Below are 18169 nucleotides of genomic sequence, written 5' to 3'. Positions count from 1 at the left end.
ACCCCCACAAAGGATGAAAGATGAGGGCAGGGTGACTCCGCATGACACCGTTTTTTTAAGCAACCTTTCAGTCCATCTTTCTGTCATACAGGGAATCTATATAGGGACATTTATACTCCTCACTTTCTGTGAGCATAGTCTGGCAAGATGTAGGCCTAGTCTTTCAGAAACGTGCACCTTGAAAGGCAAGCCCACATGTGACACCTCTGCTTCTGTACAAGACTCAGAACCAGCTGTTCCAAATAAATCTGCTCTTCAAAAATCAACACCCCACCCCCCTTATGTCATGGCCTCTCACTCCCAGTCAGTTTCCCAGGAAGAGACGGCATGTGAAGAAGGAGAGAACAGTACAGTTGAAGTGTCTCTGACCCAACGTGTAAAGCCCACTGACTGAAACCACACTAGGATGGGGGAGGGCTCGCACATTTAGAGTCACAAAGTAGACTTGCTGTATCACACTAACACACACTGAGTCACTGGGATCTCACATGCCATCATGATTCCATGTTGGTAACAGCAGCAGAGAGTGCTTTTCTTTTAGCATGGAGCATAGGAAAAAAAAAGAAAAGAAGCTGATGTTATTGTATATTAGATCTATATTGTAGTACAATCATAAGTTATCCGTTTGGCCGCCATTGCTGCAGGGTAATTGCGCCAACAAAGGAACGTGAAGCTGATGCGTCAATCAGCATGTTGAGATTCCGGTACCAGCATTGGTTAGTTTTTGCGTGGATAAAATAAGCTCTCCCTCCCTCCGTCCATTTCCGCCTTTCTCTCAGCCCTGTCATTGGAGATCTCCATATATCTACGCATGTGATCTCATTCCCAAAATAAATCGTTGATTTGAGCATGAATTATGGGCAATTACAACTGCTGCCTAACAAAGTCGATTTGGGAATGTGACCTGCACATTTACACAGACATCAGGTATGACCATATTTGGGATGACAATATATTTGGGCAATGTGACACAGCATCTGGGCTTATTGCGTTCATTGTGATAAAAACCTAGGGAATGGAATTCTCCTGCCATGCTTATTTTCACTCTGGAGCACAGCACACCATTTTCTGCTATTTAGCTTTTGCGTTTTCTTTTTGTACCACATACACCAGTGCAAACAAAGAGGAAAGAACATCAACTCTATGTATTGATCAACTAACTATAGGGCTCTGGGTGAGAAGCCCAGGTTAAGGTGTTGTGTCCTGCCTCCTAGTGACCTGTACCAGCTGAAAAAGATGGTGAGCTGGTGTGTGTGTGTGTGTGTGTGTGTGTGTGTGTGTGTGTGTGTGTGTGTGTGTGTGTGTGTGTGTGTGTGTGCGCACGTGCTCGTGCGTGCGAGAGAAGTAGAAATAAAACTGAAATTTTAAGAGCGTAACCTGACTAGACTCAGCTGCAAACAAAGGTTTTTTGGCCACTGGCTGTAAGTAACAGCCAGGGAGCCTATACAGAAATGTCCTAAGTGAGTCACTTTGAACGACCTTTGGATGACTGGCTGCAGAATGAGCACGTGACCTTCATGTCTGCTGGAAACCTTGTCCGTGAGTGACCTCATCTGCTGGACCACGTCTGCAGCCGACTAGCAGAACAGAAATCGATAGGCGCAGCACTCTGCACAACACTCGGGTGCCTTCTAAAGACCTCTAAAAAGCTCTGGTCGAATCAAGAACCAAATTGTTGAATTTTTCATATTTAGGTCTGGTTTGTGTTCACACCGACTGCAGGGAAGATCATAGGGGTAAGACAACTCCCCTCTCTTCAGTCTATTTATGAGCAGGCTACATTAAAACAGGCTCAAAAAATTGTCAGTGATGTTACCCATGTTCTATATGGCGAGTTTGTACTTCTGCCCTCTGGGAGAAGATACAAAGAACCAAAGTGGAAGTACATTAGATTTAAAAAATCGTTTGTATCAGCATCAACTAAGATGCTGAACGAGGCTCTGAAACAGCGGTAACTACGTGAGGCCTGATTATCCACATCATGTGTGCAATTGTGTAATGTTGTGTCTTCCTCTGTAATGTATGTTTGTTGTCATTGATGTTTTATGTGTGGCTGTAGCTGGGGTGAAAGCCCAAGACAAATTTCCCTTGTGGACAATAAAGTTTACCTTGACCTTGACCTTGACCGTCTCTGCCTCCCTCCACAGCAATATCGTTGTGTAAATTTACTGGTCAGCTCCGAAAGGTCCAAATCTATGAGAATTCATTAGCTGCTAGAATTTGAACAGGCCATTCTGAGCATTTCTAGGGAAAATCACTTCATTGCCATAGACAACAATGGAGAAGCGAATTATGATAGCTTTCATTATTGTGACCTCCAATTAAATAATAGTGGAAACAGTATGAGCACAGCTCAAAGACGTGTGTTTATCACGGCCACTTACTGTATAGTTAAAACAGTTTCAGTCTGAAACGGAAGCCTGTACGTTTCTGAACCAATCAGAGCATCCATCAAGCTATGGAATGTTAGTAGCTCCGCTACACACAGTTTGTTTACAAGTGAGAGACAGATGGCCAGCTGCAGCAAAAAAAACTACGTGGCTTATTTCTAAACAATAATGTTTTACTGTAGATACATATTTTAGCGTACTGCTGATTAAGTTTAAAATGAGTACACTGTATGGATGAGAGTAGTTCTGTTTGAAGGAACGTGCAGCAATGGGAATCGAACAGTCAAACAGTTGAATGAAATCAAGATTCTTCGGGCCGCGTTACATCATCACACAGCATGTTTTCGTTGTTCCATTCCACAGTCGTATAGTGTGTCGCAGTCCCTCCCCCTTTCACAACGACGAGTGGCCCAGGAAATTAATCCCAATGCATTTTTCCAATAGGCATTTCAGAACGTATTTATTTAAAGACCTTTTAAGCGTCGTACGAAGCTCTTGTCGTGACAAATCATGACAACACACAATATTCTGGACCAAACAAATAATTACAAAGAAGAAAAACAACAAAACTTTCAAATTCTTTGTTTGGTCCGAGAAATTGTGTGTGTTGTCATGATTTGTCACGACAAGAGTTGGCTTTGTACGACGCTTAGAAGGTCTTTAAATAAATACGTTCTGAAATGCCTATGGGAAAAATGCATTGGGATTCATTTCCTGGGCCACTCACCGTTCTGAAAGGGGGTTCTAACCCAACCCTAACCCTAACCCTAGGAGTTTTTCTTTCTTCCAAATATGTGGTGCATATCAAAATTGAACAGTGAAAGTTAGAGATAGGGGAGTGAGTGAAAGCAATTAAGGTGATTACAAACAGGGGTTACATCCCCAACACAGCTGAGACAAAATGCAGTCCACACACACTGCAAGTCTCTCATGGCCACCACAAATGAAAAGGTTTTAGTTTCCATTATTTACAGCCATGAATGATGTACCCTGCCATTTGGAAGAGAATGAAGGGACTATTTATCTTGCAGCATAATGTACTGAGGGACAAAGAGATTGTGCTCACAGTGGCGCATGGGCTCAGTCACCAATGCCCTGTGTACGGGTGTGGGTGCATGCGTGTGTACGGGTGTGGGTGCATGCGTGTGTACGGGTGTGGGTGCATGCGTGCATCATGAACCAATTCCCTGTGTACGGGTGTGGGTGCATGTGTGTGTACGGGTGTGGGTGCATGCATGTATGCGTGCATCATGAATCCAACACAAATTGCTTACATACATATACACAGGCGCTCTACACAGGCGCTCAGTACACAGCACAGACACAACTGATTCACTGCCCTCAAGGGAAAACACTGCATGGACAGATAAGACAATTACATGACAAGCCAAAGAGAAGGACCCTTGATGAAGAGATAGAGAGCAAGTGATGAGAAAGAAGCAGCATGGTGTTTCAGACCAGTCCTACAATCAGAGACAAATCGATCTATAGCTGATCCAAGATCCATACAGAGGAGTTTGCTAACCAACCACCAACTAGGACAAGAACAAATCCAGTCCAATGCAGATGCACCGATTTGTACACACAAGTGTATCTCTCAAAGCACATCACTTCTTAGACCATTACCACAAGTAAAGCAGCAAACACATGCGCGTGTGCACATGCGTGCCTGCGCAGTCTACACGTGATAAAAACACACATCCCTAAACTCAGAGGACAGCAAGGTACACACACACCATCTGGTGTTTACAAAGAGTTTCAACCAGTCTGACTCTCTGTTCGCTTTGCCAAACACAGAGGAGACAGGGAGTAGCAGAAAGAGAGGAGATTAATGTCGAAGGCTAGAGAATCTTGAGGGGGTCAAGAGATTAATGTAGGAAGTTTCAACACACATGGGCATGGCTGGTGGTGAATCTCTCTGAGGAGCCCAAAGCAAGATGTACAGAACAGGCGGAACTTGAGAAGTAGAAATGGAAGAGGAGAGATAGGACCTGAACTTTACAGGGAAAGGAAAAATCAGGACAGTTGTTTGACGATAATGAGGAAGGCTGATGAAAACACCAAAATTGACAGATTCTCAGAATAAAATGGTCAGGGTCAGTTAGCGCAAATTACTAGAAACCAACATCTCTCTTCACAGAGTGAAAGTTTATTTAAAACTTTATGTCAATCCCCAAATTCCTAGTCCTAGACCACTGAAAACCACAAATTATATTTAAAATATGCCAATCTACAAGCCTTTGTAACGAAGCGCATATGAGATTGTAGATGTTCTATTTCGGAAGATATTAGCCTACAATGACATGCCTAAAATAGGGACACCAGGTCAGGGCCGTAGGAACCACGGGGGTCCCCGGGGACACGTCCCCGGTGGGCCGCGGAGCGGCCCACGGGGGGCCGCGAACCGTTTTGGGCCGCCGGCCACGGGGAATAAAAAAGCCTCAAATGGGGCAGGCACTTGGACCATGCGGCCGCCGCTGACTCGCTGTCAGTGTTGTGCGAGTGCGTGTGATTGTGCTATAGTGGAGATTTCAGTGTATTTATTTTCTATGGGGGAACTTGGATAGGATTCAGGAAGTTGTTTATATGTTATGCCCAGTGCTGGTTAAAGCCGTGTATGTCTCGGGCAGGCTCATCAAAAAGGTAAGATTTGCACTAGGCTATTTCTGCTGTGCAGACCCGTTTTTACCCGAAAATAACGACTTTATAACCACAAATACCCGATTTTTTTCGCCCCACATGCACGGGCGCTTCGCGCCCGTGAATGTGGGCCGGTTCGGATTGGTCCCCCCCATCTGTGAAGTGCTGGATACGGCTCTGCACCAGGTTGAAAGTGGTAAATAAAGTTGGGACAAATTGGCTGCACAATGCCGATACTGAAATATTGTCCGATGTGTCTGTCTGAATGATGGGACAAATCGGTTGCACCATTGGCGATACTGACATAATGCCTGATATGTCAGTCTGAATGATTCTGCTTCCCTCTTTCCTTTGCTTCTGACCTTTCTCTCCCCCCCAACAGCTCTTCCAGCTACTGTCTACCAGCCACTGCAGGGCTTACTCAGGGTCAGTTTACTGTCCACCAGCCACTGCAGGGCTTACTCAGGGTCAGTTTACTGTCCACCAGCCACTGCAGGGCTTACTCAGGGTCAGTTTACTGTCCACCAGCCACTGCAGGGCTTACTCAGGGTCAGTTTACTGTCCACCAGCCACTGCAGGGCTTACTCAGGGTCAGTTTACTGTCCACCAGCCACTGCAGGGCTTACTCAGGGTCAGTTTGTGGAAATCACTCAAAACTGACAGAACCACCCCCACTTTTCCGTTTGACTCTTCTCTCCATGCAATTTTAATTCCTCCCCACTGATTTTCTCCCCCTCTGAGAGCAGACTGTTGTATATAGTATACACACACATACACAAGCAGTATATATGAACTTGTTATCTGGAGAGGACGAGAGGCCATCATATGATGAAGGCCACTGGTACTGTGACGACCATTGTTAACATATCAAACGCTCTGCGCCAGTCCAATGCAAACACACACCCACACACAGCTCCAGGCTACGCAAGCCGAGCACACATTGGTGTGCGAGGGCTTTGAAGTCTGTCACACACACACACACACACACACACACACACATCAGTGCTCAGATGTAAGAACATCAGCTGAGCTGAGAGCAATGATGACATGGCACCGCACATATGTAGTCCTCTCACACAGGCTGCCAAAGTCAACCCGATGGGCTTTTAGGAGTCCAGGTCTATTGTCAGTGTTAAGGTGAGACAAGATGACAAGGTGGGATAGACACACACACACACACACACACACACACACACACTTAACGCCTTAATTGCCCGGGGTTATTTAATCCATTCAATTATAGCGCCCAGTCAATTCATAGCAACGGAGCACTTTTACCGACGGACCAGATGTTGTTCCGGATGTGGCTGTGTAGCAGCTAGATGTAGCCAAACCACTCTCGATGCGATCAACAACAACGGGAGGTAAGAATAAATCTATCGCGACTAGCGACTGGACAGCGGAGGGCCGTCTAACACAGGATATCTTTATATAATTAGATGGGATGATTTAGATTATTATTAACGTTTTAAGATTTTCGTTGTCGTCGGCTAAACAGGGGGGGAACATTTTTGATGACGTCTCACTGTTGCGCAACATCGAGGATTGCGCAACAGGCGCTCCCAGGCTGTGGAGCGATGCGATCCGTTTTCATATCAATAAACTTCGTATTTTGGATAAAACTTCATCTTGGGCGTCGGGCGTTAATAATAGAAAGGACAAAGAACTTCGTCCTGGGCGATGGGGGTGTTAACAGAGTACATCGACTGGCAAGCCCAAGCAACAGACGGTGGTCTAATCCAAAGCACTGCCTCATTTTCTTGGCACAGAATTAGCATACATTTGTTTTGTAAAACAGTATACAGTAATGCCCCCCTCTTCTCCACTCCATCCTTTCCTCCTCTCAACTCCCCACAGCCTTCCTCCTTCTGTTCCTTCTCTGTCCATCAGCCACTGCGGAGCCTACTGTAAATGGAAACCATTAGCATCTTGTGTTGTCCGAGTTTCGGCTCATTGGCTACCAGCAGGGATCGATAGAGCTCCTATTGGAGCCACGATCGCCCGCAGGTTTGACTGTATTGAACCATTAGGAAAACACAATGATACTGTATGTGGTAGATGATGGGGTGTGGAAGCACAGTATGGGTTTGGATTGTGCCATCAATGACACAGGCTATTTAACAGTTGGTGGAGATTTAGCATGCATATTGTGAAAGCAGAATCTGCAGTGGATGAACATATTATACACAATGAGGCTTCAGAAGTATAAGTCATTTTACTCGAGTAAGAAGCCAAAACTTACATGACCTGTCAATGCAATGGAAACCCAGTCTGACTCATTGAACAACAGGGATTCACAGTGTTTATACCTTCCCACAGCTACAACTAGGAACAAACATGTTGCATGTTACATGAGGGTCTGTTGATTGATTAGGTCAGACAAAGAGCTGAAGAAACAGTCACTACTGTCTTAGGGCAGTGCTAGGCATAACTGAGAAATCAAAGGAAGTAAAAATAGATGACATAATACGCAACAATCAGACTGTCGAGGATGAATTCCTCGACAATGTGAACACTGAACAGTGCTGTTTTGATGGCACCTGTACAAAACAACTACAAAATCAAGAACACAGACACACATACACACACAAGTCTAAAATGAATTCAGAGTTATTCAACTTCAACGACCTCATAATTATGCTAGGTCAATTTGAGATGTGTAATTAGGAGTTAGGACTGAACTAGCCTACCGTAGAAGAGGTGAAACACAATACAGAGCTGCTGGTGCACTTCTAATCATATCTGACTCCTCCAAGCCAGCCGACCACTCGGCCAAAGTGAAACACTATACCTGCAGGACGAGGAGTCAGCTTATGTCATGTTGGGGAGACAGAGTGGCTGGCTACAGACGCAACCAAGGGAAGGAAGGAAGGCCCCTTCTTCATATTCAGGTTCTCACAACACAAAAATAAATAATTCAATGAAATAATTGAAAGGTCACCTCAGTCGTAATCGTTATGAAGATAGCACAAGCATATGATGAATGACACTCCTTCAAAAGGCCTTTGTTTTATTTGAGTTGTTTCTTATGTCTGCATAGTTGTGATGAACTGGTGATACGGGAACATTCGGTTAGCTTTCTTCACCGACTGAAATCACGTGTGATATATTATTGACACACAGACAGAAAATGGCAGCCTTCATGAGTGTTGGGACGACAGAAATAACATCTACAACATTTCTGAGGCATAGTGTGGCACTGTTTAGGAAGAATATACTACCAATTACATACATATCATAACTATATTATATATCAGATTAAACATAAGCTATATAATTTATATATATATATATATATAAAAGAAAAGTTTAAGACCTTTAATAAAAAACCCTCTGAGTTACACAGCTGGGAAAAAGCTGTAGCGCGCACGCACACACACACACACACACACACACACACACACACACACACAGGAATTCTCAGTATGACAAACAGTACCACAGTCTTCACCAAATAAAGAAGAGAAGGAGTGGAAAGAGTGTGAGAGAGATACGGAGAGAGAGAGAGAGATACGGAGAGAGAGAGAGAGAGAGAGAGAGAGAGAGAGCGAGCAGACAGAGAAATAATCAAGGGTTGAGATATAGGGAAGGAGTCTGGGAGCTGGGAGAAGAGACATATGTCTTACCATGAAAGCAGCTCCCTAGACAAGCAGGCAGCTCTAGTCTCTTTCACACAGCGATGTGAACACACAGCAACCAAGTGGAGGAGTGGAACTCTCCAACAGCCTCGTCCAAAACGAGGCGGGAGCGCGAAGAGCAGCCTGAAGAGTGCAGGACAGGGGCAGGAGAGACAAAAAACGGTGTGTGTGTGTGTGTGTGTCGGTGAGTTCCTGTTCGTGACGCGAGGACGGGGAAACAGCCTGGCTCCAGTCCCCCAGCTGAGGTAGGAAAACAACCGCTGGAGAGAGAGGGAAGAGAAGGAAAGAGAGAGTGAGATAGATACACACAGAGAGAGAGAGAGAGAGAGGGGGAGGGCAGAGTGAGTGAGGCGCATGCTGAAAGTCTTTCCCAAGGATTACAAAAACCACCCACTCTCGCTCTACGCTTCCAGAGAAACGAGAGGAGTGAGCGAGAGACATTAGGAGAGAAACCATGCATGCACACACACTCTTGAATGTGCATGGACGTGAGTGTTGAATCTGCAGATTCACAGCTCGACTGAGGGGGCTCATAACTGCCCTCTTTTCTCCGCTGCCTTGGACTGAGACAAGGGAAGAAGAAAAGGACAGAAAGTGACAGAAAGAGGAAGGTGAGGGCCGGGACACAGACAGCCTTTTAGTGTGGTCACATTTAAAGAGAGCATCGCAATGTCAAAAACAATTGATACCTTGCATCACCAAGCCATAATCTTGAGTGGGTGCTACAGTCCCTTGCAGACATCAGTGGTTTCTACCAAGTAAGCATTTCGACAACAGACAACAAAAAACATCTATAGTCTATGAACAGGAACAGTGCAATTAATGGCACATTTTGCTGGAAATAGCTTTTTTTTCTTCAGCAATACCAGCAATTTGCACACCAAATCTATTAAAGATGGTACTCCTGTTTTAATATCATGAGCTTGGTTATTATGACAGTACACTTCAACCCGCCTTCTCATATTACATCCCTCCGTAGCTCTGCCACCATCCCCCTTCTGTCTCCTCTCTCGACCCATCTATCTCTGCTTCTTCCACTCTCATCTTTCTCTCCTGGGAGACATAGAGCCCTCCCCCTCTTCCTCCGCCGCCGCCACCACCACCACACACGCACGAACGCACGCACGCACGCACACACGCGTGCGCCCCACATTCCACATACCTACAAAAACACAATATCGCTCCTGAATTAAGTCAAGCAAGAAAAACAGGCTTCAGCTTTCACTGTGCCAGTAAAAACAAAAACGGAAGAAACAAAACTGCACACTCACCACTTTCAGAATGCATTGAAACAGCCCCGCCCACACAGTAAGCCGCTGCCTGCCAGCCACTGGGCAGCCTTGAATTGACGTGGCCTGGTGTTTGGATAGGCCAGCGCAGCGGGAAGCTAAATGACCTCCGCACAGAACAAAGGAGCAGGTCAGAGCCACACACACACTCAATAAAATTAGGTCTACTGTGAGTCTTTGTGGTTATTTTCATGTCTGCATTTATATCATTTTTGAGACGTGAATGAAGAAGGGAGAAAACTGAAAAGGCATGTGCTCTCTTGTCCCCAGCATCAGTAAGTACAAGTAGGTACTGTGCAAAAGACACCCATGCAGGAGATCACATATTAGGTACTGTACGGTATACACACATACAGTGTGCCCCAGGGGTGTGGGTGTGGGTACTCGGTGCGCGAGGCACCGGTGGCCATAGGAATCTGGAGGCCCGTTTCAAGACCAAATGAGGCCCCCATATGTATACCTATGGCATAATGATTCTGTTGATAGGCGTATTGATAAAAAAGGTTTATTACGCAGTAAAACCACACATGTGGAAAAACATAGACATTTGTACCTGGTCCGAAGTCTTGACCGACGTTTCAGAGGCAGTGTCACAGTTTAAACGTGACTGACACAACTTGAGGTCGTATTGAGACGTTTGGTTTGAGACCAAAGACATCAAATATGAACTTAGAAATGCAGGCATGTTCGAAACAACATGGGCAAGAACTAATACCAAACAACATTGTGTATCTCTGAAAGGGCTATTAAGGGAAATGCTGTGAAAAAGGAATTGAGCGTGTGTAGTTCTTTTTTTTCCTTCTTTTTAAACAAGACAATAAATGAGTATAGAGATGTGTTCTGATCTTGTATTGCATTATGGAGCGTAGATTATATATATATATATATATATATATACAATTTACAATTTAGGCATTTAGCAGACGCTCTTAATCCAGAGCGACTTACAATAATCAAGAACAAAAGCATGGGAATACATCACAAAAGCATTTATCATAAAACATGCGTAAGCTAAGAAAGTAACAGTGGAATATCTATATCTATATATATATATATATATATATACATATATATATATATATATATATATATATATATACATATATATATAAAATAATGTATAACAATACATGTCATCATGTATTATGATTTCTTATTATTATAGATTTAGAAGTTTCTGTTTTCCTCCCGTTTTTCTATAAACACGTTTTCTTTACTTTTTGGTCAGAACTGTGTAATATTTATGATTAATTAATTAAGTGTTATACACCGAGTGTTCATGATGATCTACCGGGCAATGCTAGAGAGCATCATTTGGCAATGTATCAGTGCAACTGATTTCCAGTATGCACATGAAGGTAATAGGGATTTGGAAGAAAGACTACGAGTGTAAATCAAAGCGCTTGAAGCCATCCTTTGTTCCAGCCTAAATCAATGTGCCGTTATGTCTGTGATGTTTTTTTCATGTGAAGCTACATCACTGTGCCCGAGACAATTCCCCTCTCTCTCAAAACTTTAAAGTAAAGTCAGCTATAAAGCAGCTATAAATCAGACACCCTATAATAAGCGGATGAAAATTCAACCGCCTCAGCTTTAGAAATGGAATCCGATTCATCAACATTTCACTCTCTCTGCTTCTCTTTCTCACATACAAACAGGGATCAAAGAGTCTGACCAGCAAAGGTGGTGGTGGGTGAAGTTCCCGGTCAATAATAGACCATTTGCCCTTACTTCCTGCTCCACAGACACACGCAGAAGATAAGAGGACTCGGCCACCCAGACCTAGCATCTATAATTATTGTCTCCACCAGGCCGAAGGCATGGGGGGGAGAGTATGTTTTGCACTCCGTCCGTCCGTGTGTCCGTGTGTCCGTCCGTGTGTCCGTCCGTGTGTGTGTCCGTGAGCAGCTAATCTCGGCCACCGTTAACCCGGTCGATGCCAAATTTTGCACACACACTCCCTGGATGCCAACGATGAACCTCTGCCCCAAACTTTCCAGAACGGCCTGTTATAGCGCCACCAGGAGGCCGCTTTGTGCAAAACAAGTTTTTGCACAGTACACCTACAGATTTTGTCCAAACATCGCGCAAATTGGTACACAGTCTCTCTAGAGCCATTCAACGAAACGGGTCTTTCAGATTTCTCAGATTGGCTTCCAAAGTTCACAGGAGTGCTCAGTTTCAAACAAAATGCTGCAAATCATGAACACATCGCGTGATTTCCGTGAAATTGTGCACGCACATTCCCACTAGGCCGAGGAAGAAATGCCACATGAACAATTTAAACTCAGCCTCAAGGTGGCGCTATAACTGGCCGAAAAGTGTTTTTACCTCTAACTGCACGGATCTGTGGATAACTTTGTACGCCAACTCCCTAGTTTACTTTTGTTACCCTTTTATCCAACCACCAGATGAAGGCAAGCTGCAATGTCCTACATTACTATCCTGGTCGAGACCTGTGCCCAGAAGGGCACTTTTTCTAGTCAATTATGGATTCAAATGTATCTGCCACATCCAGAGGTAGAGCTCTATCCATGAGTTAAGATTCCAGCTGTAAAACACATTTTCTGAACAATGTATTAAGACCTGGACCGCATCTGCATCACCTCAGCTTTTAACCACTTTAACCATTACTTTAGACTATTAACTCATTGACCACCAACAGCCTCATCTAGTGGTGGCTCAGAGCGCCGTCCATATAACTATTATAGGCGAGACTCTTACATTGAAAGCCGATTTAGCCAGAAACTGCGTCAGAAAGTAAAAAACACGAAGAATCCGAGATATTACGATTCTAAAAACTGCGTGGCCATAGACAGCATAAGCCAGTGGAATTTCCATTTACATTGTTTTTTTCACCACACCGGAACTGGAGTGTTATGAGTGCATACAGGATACAGTTGATCACCGCAATCAATTGAAATTAAAAAAAGGCATGAAAAGGGGATCTCGACGCCCGGGGTTTTTGGAAAACAGGTGTGAAGAGGCTATTTTGGCACAGAGTAAGTTAAAAATCACACCCATGTGAACTGAGTGGTGAAACTCCCCTCTCCCCCTGCTCTCTCTCTCTGTAATTAGCAGGCAACAGTGCAACACTATCTCTCTCTCAATGCCACTTTTGCCCCTACTGGTACTCTAAACATAGTCACATAGGTTAGGACGGTTGCTGTTCCTTGGAGTGGTTGCACCACTCCAAAATAGCAAATATACAAGCTTGTAGATCTGTAAAAGCTTGTAGATCTGAAAACATGTGTAAATCTTTGAATATATTATATATTTCACAACAAACATTTTTAGCTCATATCTTTGCTTCTGGGGGGGTCCCTGGAACAACATTTTCAGATGGGGGTTGGTGGCCAATTACATATTATTTTGAGGGTCATGACATGAATTAGTTTGAGAACAACTGATATAGAAACACGTTTTTCAGAAAACTAGAAAACAATTCTAGAATCTGGTCTCAGGTCTCATCATGTACTGAAAAATCAGGCCATAAGCTAAACATTGAACTGTCAGAGCCAGTAGCTAAGTATTTGGCAAGGCTCTTTATATCATACTAAAATATTTAGCTGACACAATAGTCTTCACCAGTGGAATTGAACTAGTCTCCTGCCCTAGTTGTAGTACAACTTTGTGCCAAATATTTGATGTTCAAATGTTATCAGTTTGTAGCATGCTCTCCTGACATTCTTAGACAGCGAGTCAGAAGCCTGGTAGCAGCAGTCCATTATATTTTTATTTGAGCATAGCTACTGCATGAGCCTGGAAAATTGGCATTAGAGGCTATTGGCTGCTTTTCTCTGACTCCGTGTCATACCTTCAGAAGAATGCACATGCACAGTCACTCTCACAGATACGGAATCTACGGTCTTGTCTCATGTAGTCAGAGATCTCTGCCTACTGATATGTCTGGTGACATCAAATTCAATGTAGGAGCTAAAAAGTTAAAACTGTATGAAAACAAACCAAATAACAGCATGGCAGAACCTTCATATGGGATGACATCCGGTTTGGTTTCCAAATCAGTAGGCATACAGTAGGTTACCGCTGCTGTTCTAGCCCATATATTGAATTTAGATTTCTTCAGATAAATCAGCAGGCAGAGATCTCTGATTGGCTACACAAGACTACCCATGGAGCCATCACAGATTGGTAAGTGATTATAAATGGGTGGCTCACATGGTTGAGAACAAACCGCAGATAATTCCTACCATTCTTCAGCAGCGGCCACTCAAAGATCTGTAATTAACCAGGTCATCTCAATAACTACAGGCACTGATGGCGTTTTCTTCTGATCCATTAGGCGTAACAATAGAGAGGCTGACAGGGAAGACCTTGAGTGGGGCCACTGAGTTCATCCTAACTAGATGGATCTAGATAGGAAAATCATGGTTGTAGGGCTGCCATGTTCACCTGGCTGGAGTCAGTGTGCGTTGCACGCGCGCATGTGCACCCGCACGCACGCAACCGCACCCGCACAATGAGCTTCTTGTTGCGCTGAGCCAGTGGTTAGCAGAAGTAGCACTACTGGAAGTGCAACAGGCTTACGTGTTGTATGTGGTGGCCTAGTTTTCCTGAGTTTGAACCAGTCATGCACACAAAAACATCTGTTACATACATGAATCACATACAAAAGCTAATCATAAAATCAGTGAAGGATAAATTATAACCGTCACAAACTGATGTGCATTTTGTTAAACTCAGCCTCATTCCGTCCATTATACAGAATACAGTGCTGTCAGACATATGTAGCCTTCATATTGCCACTGCTATCTTTCATACTGATTGATAGATCCAATTTTACAGGCTGTTGTTTAAGTTTTGAAACCACAACATTGTATCAACACATGGAGCCATATTTTGTAAAGTAGTTTAGCTCCCCCACCCCTCTACTTCACTATGCTTTTACTATGTTAAACATCAGTGTATCAACTCTATGCTCTGTTCAGAAATAAAATTTTGGTAGTCGATCTTTTGGTTTATACGTGTGCTCCCTCAGACAACATGGACAAAATAGTTTGCAGTTATCAATATTCAAGATACTCTGCTTGCACATAATGTTGTACAGTACAATGGACTTCCCAGCATGCATTGGGGACTGCACATTAGTCAGTTAGGGTTTGGGATAGGGTTAGAAATGGGTCGGACTAATGAGCGGTCGAAACAATGGCACATTACCGCATGCGTTGAGCCACACACAGATCCTTATTTGAGGCCTCATGGGCTGGCCGAGCGGTCCAGTCACCTAGGCTGGTAATCCAGCCTGACAGCGTGTCGCAGGTTCGAGTTCCGATTGCTGCGCCGAACTTTCTTAACATTTTTATCCAATGATTTTGCAACCCATTTTTTTCACCCAGTGTCAATTATATAATGTAATCCTGGGTGCTGCACTGGGGGGGGGGGGGGGGGGGGGGGGGGGGAGTGGACTGACCTCATGCTTCCTTCTATGCATGAGTAGTCCAAGCTTCTTTTCACATGAAGGGCCCTTTCGCCAACCGAAACTGATGACGTGGAGGATGGAGCATGCCCCCAGCACCCACAGCGTCCAACCCAGGACCTTCTAGCTGTGAGGCGACAGCACTGCCGACTGTGCCACCATGCACACCCCCCCCCCCCCCCCCCCCCCCCCCCTCCTCTCCAAAAAAATATCTTAAGATATATAATTGAACAATAGGGGTGGCTGGCAGCAAGTACATTTGGCACTTTTAGTCGGTCCTCCATTGTACATCTTCCACAGTAAAGTTGGGCGGTTTCCACATTTTTAAACCGCGGTTTATGTCCCCCAAAGAACTGTGGTACTCAGTTTTACCGTTGAATTAATTATAATGTGGCCATGCGGCCACATTCTGATCTGCTCGTGGATCGTGATTTTACGCATTACATAATTATCTTACACTTAACACTTTGACTGGGAGACGAGAGCATATGGCAGCAGAAAGACTTTTGTCACCTCTCTTCTGTTAATTTTATGACTAGCCTTGGGACAGTCACACACTACAGTCAACCTCGCTCTACACGTGTGATACAGCCAAGCTGAATGTATTGTGGGGGGACGTAGGGAGGAGTTTCAAGCTGAATGTATTGTGGGGGGACGTAGGGAGGAGTTTCAAGCTGAATGTATTGTGGGGGGACGTAGGGAGGAGTTTCAAGCTGAATGTATTGTGGGGGGACGTAGGGAGGGGTTTCAAGCTGAATGTATTGTGGGGGGACGTAGGGAGGAGTTTCAAGCTGAATGTATTGTGGGGGGACGTAGGGAGGGGTTTCAAGCTGAATGTATTGTGGGGGGACGTAGGGAGGGGTTTCAAGCTGAATGTATTGTGGGGGGACGTAGGGAGGAGTTTCAAGCTGAATGTATTGTGGGGGGACGTAGGGAGGAGTTTCAAGCTGAATGTATTGTGGGGGGACGTAGGGAGGAGTTTCAAGCTGAATGTATTGTGGGGGGACGTAGGGAGGGGTTTCAAGCTGAATGTATTGTGGGGGGACGTAGGGAGGGGTTTCAAGCTGAATGTATTCTGGGGGGACGTAGGGAGGAGTTTCAAGCTGAATGTATTGTGGGGGGACGTAGGGAGGAGTTTCAAGCTGAATGTATTGTGGGGGGACGTAGGGAGGAGTTTCAAGCTGAATGTATTGTGGGGGGACGTAGGGAGGGGTTTCAAGCTGAATGTATTGTGGGGGGACGTAGGGAGGAGTTTCAAGCTGAATGTATTGTGGGGGGACGTAGGGAGGAGTTTCAAGCTGAATGTATTGTGGGGGGACGTAGGGAGGAGTTTCAAGCTGAATGTATTGTGGGGGGACGTAGGGAGGAGTTTCAAGCTGAATGTATTGTGGGGGGACGTAGGGAGGGGTTTCAAGCTGAATGTATTGTGGGGGGACGTAGGGAGGAGTTTCAAGCTGAATGTATTGTGGGGGGACGTAGGGAGGGGTTTCAAGCTGAATGTATTGTGGGGGGACGTAGGGAGGAGTTTCAAGCTGAATGTATTGTGGGGGGACGTAGGGAGGAGTTTCAAGCTGAATGTATTGTGGGGGGACATAGGGAGGAGTTTCAAGCTGAATGTATTGTGGGGGGACGTAGGGAGGAGTTTCACTCAGAACCACATTTTCTGGTCGCCATTTTCCTGCCTACCGTACCGGTAGTCTAGTAGGCTAGCTAGTAGCCTAGCCTAGCCTGCTAGGCTACATTTTCCAGCCTCACTGTGGAGACATATACCATTGTAGATATGTATTTGGTTTGGGTGTCAGATGAGTGACAAAATAACATAACCTTGATCCACAACAGTAATGGGTCTGCCCTGTCCGTTTTTATACCCTAACTTGTCCATTCCACCGCGGGCCGTCAGAATTATGCTTCCATTGTAGCCTCGCAGTTCATTGACTGTCAGAGATATCAAATAATTAAATACACACTGTATGGTTTCTTACAAAACCATACAGTGTTACAAAATAACATAACCTTCAGCAACATTCCCAAACACATAAATGCTCTGCTCTCTACCTGTCCTCAAACAAGCATGACAGTGTAATCAAAATAATAATGGTCAGATCGCATACAGACAGATCCACGTCGTGGTCACAGACACGGTACAACTACAACATAACACTGCTATTTATTTATTTACTGCGGAGAGAACACACGTTTGACTGTTCACTCGTCACTCTCGTGGTGTTTTTCCCTCTCTCTCACTGGTTCCATAATGGATATGTCCACATGTCTTCTTGTCAAGTAAGATGTAAACATTGAGAACTGTGAGGGGACAGGAGGCTCAGATCAGATCAGAACACCTGAACATTTTCTAACGGCGAATTAGCGAATAATAATAAAACCACTGTCAATCCAGATCAATAGAGTAGAAGAGTTGTGACAAGTCAAAGATAGAGAGATGGAAGATGGTGTACTGCAGTGACAGTGTACACACCAGCGTCACTGACAATTAAGCAAACTTACGAACTACAGACTGGCAGCCAAGTAGCCTAGCATCCTATTAGCCTACATGTAGGCAGGAAGATGTCTCCCAAATAAGCCAAAATCCTACCGAACGCGTCACTACGCCCTCCCCCTATATGTTGTGGTAGGACAGTGCTGTGCTCCTAAAATAGCAGATCTACAAGATTCCAGCGTGATGCGCTGTAAGCTTGTAGAACTGCTATTGTCTGCACGCGGGCCGCTGTACAGCAAGGTATAACTCCAGCTTGGGAGCGGAGCTGTTCTCACATT

The 18169-nt window shown here is 44.7% G+C and overlaps 1 protein-coding gene across 2 annotated transcripts in view; it reads right to left on the bottom strand.

Moving 5' to 3' along the window:
* The window catches only part of LOC310864095 (SPRY domain-containing SOCS box protein 4-like), a 56343-nt gene that overhangs the window by 20116 nt on the left and 18058 nt on the right, over positions 1-18169 (bottom strand). The window contains exon 3 of one of the 2 annotated variants that reach the window (XM_083772655.1): positions 8657-8928. The exons of the other annotated variant lie outside the window; for it this stretch is intronic. The gene's annotated coding sequence lies outside the window, so the exon portion shown is untranslated. The remainder of the gene's footprint in view (positions 1-8656; positions 8929-18169) is intronic. 2 annotated transcript variants of the gene reach the window in all.

This window comes from Protomyctophum parallelum (assembly GCF_964188405.1).
Source record: "Protomyctophum parallelum genome assembly, chromosome: 9".
Lineage (NCBI taxonomy): Eukaryota > Metazoa > Chordata > Actinopteri > Myctophiformes > Myctophidae > Protomyctophum > Protomyctophum parallelum.
Note: the sequence above shows the minus strand (reverse complement) of the source record. Positions and strands in the feature narration are given on the sequence as shown.